General features: G+C 43.7%; 1 protein-coding gene across 1 annotated transcript in view; it reads left to right on the top strand.

The window, feature by feature from the left end:
* The first annotated feature begins 3,876 nt into the window (after positions 1–3,876).
* LOC147004312 (elongator complex protein 1-like) overlaps positions 3,877–6,000 on the top strand; it is a 30,136-nt gene continuing 28,012 nt past the window's right edge. Inside the window, exons 1-2 of the mRNA XM_085839278.1 lie at positions 3,877–3,999; positions 4,546–4,606. The gene's annotated coding sequence lies outside the window, so the exon portion shown is untranslated. The remainder of the gene's footprint in view (positions 4,000–4,545; positions 4,607–6,000) is intronic.

Genomic DNA, 6,000 nt, shown 5'->3' with positions numbered 1-6,000 from the left:
ATGGAGATCTAGACAATGAATTACAGAGATCTTTGAGTGGATACACGTGGGGTGAAGAGAAGTCACCCAGGCTTAACTATTGACTAACAAGTGACCTAGGGTAGAGGTTTCCATGCCTGTAAATTTAGAAACCATCTCAGTGGAATTATTAAGAGACATTGGTGCCTATGTTGGCCACAAGAGGGCGTCAGGTCTGGAGTGAGTTAGAATTTGGATGCTGGAACCACACTCCAGTCCTTGGAGGGAGCAGCAGGCTTTCATTGCTGAACCATCTTTCCAGCCCCCACTTAAGAAGGCAGCAGGTCTTCAGGCCTGAGGGGTGGTTTTATTCTTTATGTTTTCAGACTGACATCCCCCAGCCCCAGGGGCATTGTCTCTACAAACACTGTGGGAGAGGTTTCTCCCTAGAAACCTCTTTTTGTGTTGTTGTTATTTTGTTGTTGTTATTTTGGCTTTTTGTGTTGTTGTTATTGTTGTTGTTGGTGGTGGTGGTGGTGTTTTTGAGACAGTTTCTCTGAGCAGCCTTGGCTGTGCTTGAACTCACTCTGCAGAACAGGTTGGCCTTGAACTCACAGAGATTAAAGGTGTTACACCTCCGTCACCAGTTCAGTTTTGACCTTTTGAATGAGAAGACTTTTCTCGTTTGTTTGTTTCTACACATGTGTGCATGCAAATGCACGTGTGTGCACCTACTTGGCAATCAGAGGACAACTTTCAGGGTGTTCTTCTCTCTTTCCACAGTGGGTCCCTGGGGAACACAATAAGGTGGACAGGCTTATGAGGAAAGTAGCATTATTGTTCATTTGTTTTTTCATTCATTCATTTATTTAGTCTTGAAACAAGGTCTCAGCATACCCTATGCTGGCCTTGAGTTCCTGATTCTCGGGCCTCTAACTCCAAAGTGCTGGGATTACAAGCATAAACCACTGCACCTGACTTATGAGAGTTTTACAGTTGTCACTGCTTGTATTAGGGTTCTTGAGAGAAATAGGACCAATAGAATGAATATATATTAAAAGGAAAGGACAGGAAGAGCCGCACTCAGTATGATCTGCGTAGTCTGCAGTGGCTGTCTTCATATGGAGAGGCTGAGAACCACTAGCTGCTCAGTCTACAAGGCGGGCGCACTGCAGGGCTGGAGGCTTCAGTTCATGCTGGAAGACTGAAGGACTGGGTTCTGATAGCAGTGAAGGGACGCAGCAGCAGCAATCTGGTGGATGAACTCGCCAGCAGGACACAAAGCCCAGCAGACAAAAATCAAAGCTTTCCCCTCCTACTTTCTTTAGTCTGGGCTATCACCAGAAGGTGCTGTCCATGTGTAGGGTTGGGCTTCCTACTTTACATGACCAGATCTACAAAACCCTCATAGCTGTGCCAGTTGCTTATCTTCAGTTAGAGCCCGGCTTCAGTCAAGCTGGTAATCAAGGCTAATTTCTACACTGGTAGACATATTTAAGACAAAAAATTGTACTGTTAGAACATTTCAAGGTCTGTCATGGGTTAAGACGGAAAGATGATAATTTGTATTTTAGAAGATACTGTAAGAAACCACGTTGATGCGGGGAGCTGGAGAGATGGCTCACCCCCATGGCAGTTCACAACTCCAGTTCCAGGACTCCTGTACCCTTTTCTGGCCTCCATGGACACTTGGCATGCATGTGGTGCACAGACATATATGCAGGCAAACCATCCATACAGATGAGATTAAGTAATAGCATTTATAAAACAAGAGAAGAAAGTGTGTTGGGTGATTGAGCTGAAATATCAACTCAAAACCTTGCCTAAGAGTGTAGAGAGCTTAGAGGAAGGTTCCTACTGAGATGCACCTCACTTTCCCTTGGACCTGCCTGCACCAGGCATGTTAGCTGTGGCTCCATAACAGTTTACTGTGCATACAAGGCAGCCAGCCGCTCACAGCAGATACTTACAGCTTCACCATCTGGGCAAAAAGATGAGTAGTACTTAACTTGCAGCTTAAAATCACCAATTTCAAACTTACTTTCCCTCTCTAGATATTTTGGGTTTTGTTTGCTTTAATTTATGTGTGTGTGTATGTTTCTGTGTGAGTTAATACACCTGTGTGTATGCTTGGGTGCTTGGCCGGGCCAGAGAAGGGCGTTAGGTATCCTTTGTTACTCTGCTTTCTTTTGTATCTGAATCTGGAGTTCACTCCTTAGCTCAGCTGGAAGCCAGCATGCCTCATGGTCTTCCCCTGTCTGCCCACTCAGGGCTGGGTTTTATACGTTTGTGGGAATGTCTAGCTTGTCAGCTCTTGTGCTTGTGGGGCAAGCCCCCTCCCCCACTGATGCATCTCCAGCGCCTCCATTTCTAGCTTAAGCAAATGCTAATGCCCTGCTTGTCCTCACACACTATCTTGGCGACATTTTGCTGCTGCTTGTGAGTTATGCGTCTGTTCTCGAATTCCCTTGTGCTTTCTTCATTGACTCATGGATTGTTCCAAAATGTGGTATTTAACTTGCAGGTATTTTGAAAATTTCCAGCCATCTCTTACTAATTTTTACTTTCTGTTGTGATTATATACTTAAAAAGATTATTGGATGGGCCAAAATATGGTCACATTGAGAGAAAGTTGTGTGCCTGCATGGTATGATGGAGTGTTCCCTTGGTTACATTGGGGTGTTCAGCCGTTTGTGCAGTACGGCCTTTTCTGTTCTTATTGATTCTCTTAATACTCTGAGTTGCAGGGAGGAAAAAACTGTTTAGATTTCCCATGTTCTTGCCTCTCAGCAAGTGTTTGCTTCCTACATTTTCAAGCTTTGGTGTAGGTAGATGCCTGCCCATGGTCATGCCAGATACCATCCCTCTTCACTGGTTAGTACTGTTCCTCACATTCCTCATTCTAAAGTAGGCTTCGTGTATTGGGAATCCGGCTAGTCCAGCTTTTTAAAAACTGTGGCCTGCTTTTTCATTGTTTTGATTCATCTCTGGCCCCAGTTCAGGCTCAGCACTGCTCATGAATTTATCATCATGCTCCACTGTTGGTAATTAAGTGTCCCTCATGCTTGCTCTGTGAATTACAGTAAATACCAGTCACAAATTAGCACACCATTCCACATGCAGGCAAGGGTCCCAACAAGGGCACCTTTCATCTCTCCTGCCTCTCCTTAGTGTAACAGAGTTTAACTACGTATACTACAAATTCTGTAATTTGTTACTACTTTTGCTTTTAGTGATGAGAAAAATTTCAGATGACTCAAATATGTATGTCTCTTATTTTCTCCCTTTTGAGAGAAGCTAGAAATGTGAACTTTAATTTGATATTTTCTGAGCTTTAAGAAACTTGAAGGCACTCAAAATATATCTACAACCTAATCCTAAGAGCTAAAAGACAGTGCACTTAGGGAAACCCGGCTGAGTTTATTGATAAGTATGACTGTGTGCTTAGACCCCACACCGAGGTCAGCAGCTAAAAATCAGATCTATAAACTGGGCTTCATAGAAACTAAGAATTATCAAGACTGAACAAAGACAGCTTGCAGAATAGAAGAAATATTTTCAAAGCATTTATCTGATAGTGATTTAATACCTTAGAATACATGAACAGTCATTCAACAAGAAACACGCAAGCCAACCAGGAAATTACTGTTTAGTTCGCTATACTTTTTAGGGTATGGTATTATTTTCAGTTAAGCTTGGCAGTGAATTGTGCAAACACCATTTTGACAAGCTTGTCTTAGGGCTTTGCTCTCCCAGGAGCTAACAAAACCATGCTTGTCTCACTTAGAAGTTTAAACTACTCCTCCCTTTGTCTTGTACACCGGTGTTGATGGAGATTAATATCTAGAAGATACTGGGCAGGCAAGATGCTAAGAACTGGAGCTGTGAAGGCTGGGCTGCCTGGGGAGGAGGAGGGGCTCTGTGTGGTGGCTTCTGGCTGCTGTGTTCACCAGTGCTCCCTTGCTCTTCCCTTGTCAGGATTATGAAGAAGCTGTACTCCTGCTGCTAGAAGGATCTGCCTGGGAAGAAGCTCTGAGGCTGGTAAGGAAGCTCTGAAGGCTTCTCCTGTGCTGGGAGGGGGCAGCAGTGGGCGGTGCGGGCGGCTACAGCTCCCTGGCTTCTGAGTAAGTGAGGTTAAATAGAAACGTTTTGCTTCCCAATCCTAAGGACAAGCAGTACCTATAAGCCATTTCAAACCAGGAGGTGGTGGCACACGCCTTTAATCCCAGCACTCTCGAGACAGAAACAGGTAGATCTCTGTGATTTGAGGCCAACTTGGTCTGCAGAGTGACTTCCAGGGCAGCCAGGGGTATACAGAGAAAGCCTGTCTCGAAAAAACAAAATAATGCAACAATAACAGCAGCAACAATAACAGCAGCAACAACAAATACAAATCTGTCCCTTGAAATTGGGCCTTCATATGCAACACACTGCTTTTTCTTGCTAAAATCAGTTGAACTGCCTTGGAATTCAACTTAGGAAGCTTGTTCCTCGGGAAATGTCCAGATCCTCTCTCAGTCTCTGTCTTAACTCTGTGTTGGGGAGAAGTGTTCCTGTCCTAACAGGCTGCATTTTCTTCCCTCTTAGATCTACAAGTATGACAGAGTGGATATTATAGAAACCAGCGTAAAGCCTTCCATTTTAGAAGGTGAGGATTACATTTAAGTAGTATTCCTTTTTAGAATTATGGAGAAAGGGAAAAGAAAGATAGGGCAGGGCTCCTTAGATTATTGCATTTTAATATGTTCTGCTGACGTCACCAGAGTCTTTGAGAATATAGCAAGCTGTGAAATGATGACATTGTCAATATTTTAATGTTGAAAGCTGAGATGCAATATGGTTAAGTCTTTGTAATACATGGGTTTGGATTGATGGCAGGCCTGACTCAGCTTTAGTGTCCCTTGGCAGAACAAAGTCTGCCCTCAGCAGCCTGCCTCTGCCTGTAAGGCACTGGCACTGCGATGGGTTACATGTTGATGGTGGCTGTTGTGGGGGAATCTTTGTGTTTGGATAGTTAGTAGGCTTGGACATGCAGTATATTAGATGGTAGTATTTTTTCAGTGGTAACTTTTCTGTTTTATCCCTTTATTGTTATTAACAGATAAGTGCCTACATGCAATTTCATTTCCAATTCTACAGAAGTTGCAGGGTGTGTGTGTGTGCGCGTGTGTGCTCGTGTGTACAATCATAAGCATTTTTATAGAGAAACAGGAAGTAAAAAGTACAGTAAAATGCTACGTATGGGTAAATATAGGTGAAGGATTTATGTGTGTTTAGGGCTGTTAGAACTTTTGAGTAGGCTTGAAATTTTTCAAGATAAGCTAAAACATATTTTAGAATAAAGTATGTGGCTCCAGAGAAGAGAAGAATATTAACTAGCAGCTGAAGAATGTCAGGTCTCTGGGCCCGTTAGAAGCAACTTGGGAAAGAGCATTGGTTTCACATATAGAGTCTTAGGGAGTCTGTGTTGGCTTCAGTGCTGCCCTCTGAGCATGGCTGCCTGGTGAATACATTTGTGTGTACTCACATTCTTACCTTTCCTGCTTCTGATTGCAACTGGTGGGTACTTTTGTACCAGTTGTCATCCCAGACTGAGTATGGAAAGCATCCTCTCTGACCCTGTGCCCTCATCTAGGCTGCTCCTACCCCTGACAAAAACTTGGGAATAAGTTGGGCAGTGGTGGCACACATATTTGATCCCAGCATCAGGGAGGCTGAGGCAGGCAGATCTCTATGAATTTTAGTACAGCCGTGACTACAGAGCAAGTTCTAGGACAGCCAGGGGTATGCAGAGAGACCATTTCTCAAACAAAACAAAACAAAACAAAACAAAACAAAACAAAACAAACAAAACCCCCAAAGTTGGGAATGCTGATACTTTTCTGTAGAAGCTTAATATCTTTGCCCTTGGAGGCATCGTTTGTTTGTGTTTCCTTGTATGCTGCTCATGCTGTTTTTCCACGGGACCGGGATTTCAGGAACCATTAGAAGCTTCTGTTCCACGCTCCCAGCCATATCCGTGGCTTCCAGAAGCAGCTTTAG

This window comes from Mus caroli, unplaced genomic scaffold, assembly GCF_978045245.1.
Source record: "Mus caroli unplaced genomic scaffold, Mus_caroli_1 scaffold_6, whole genome shotgun sequence".
In the NCBI taxonomy this organism is placed as follows: domain Eukaryota; kingdom Metazoa; phylum Chordata; class Mammalia; order Rodentia; family Muridae; genus Mus; species Mus caroli.
This window is presented reverse-complemented; position numbering and strand designations above follow the sequence as displayed.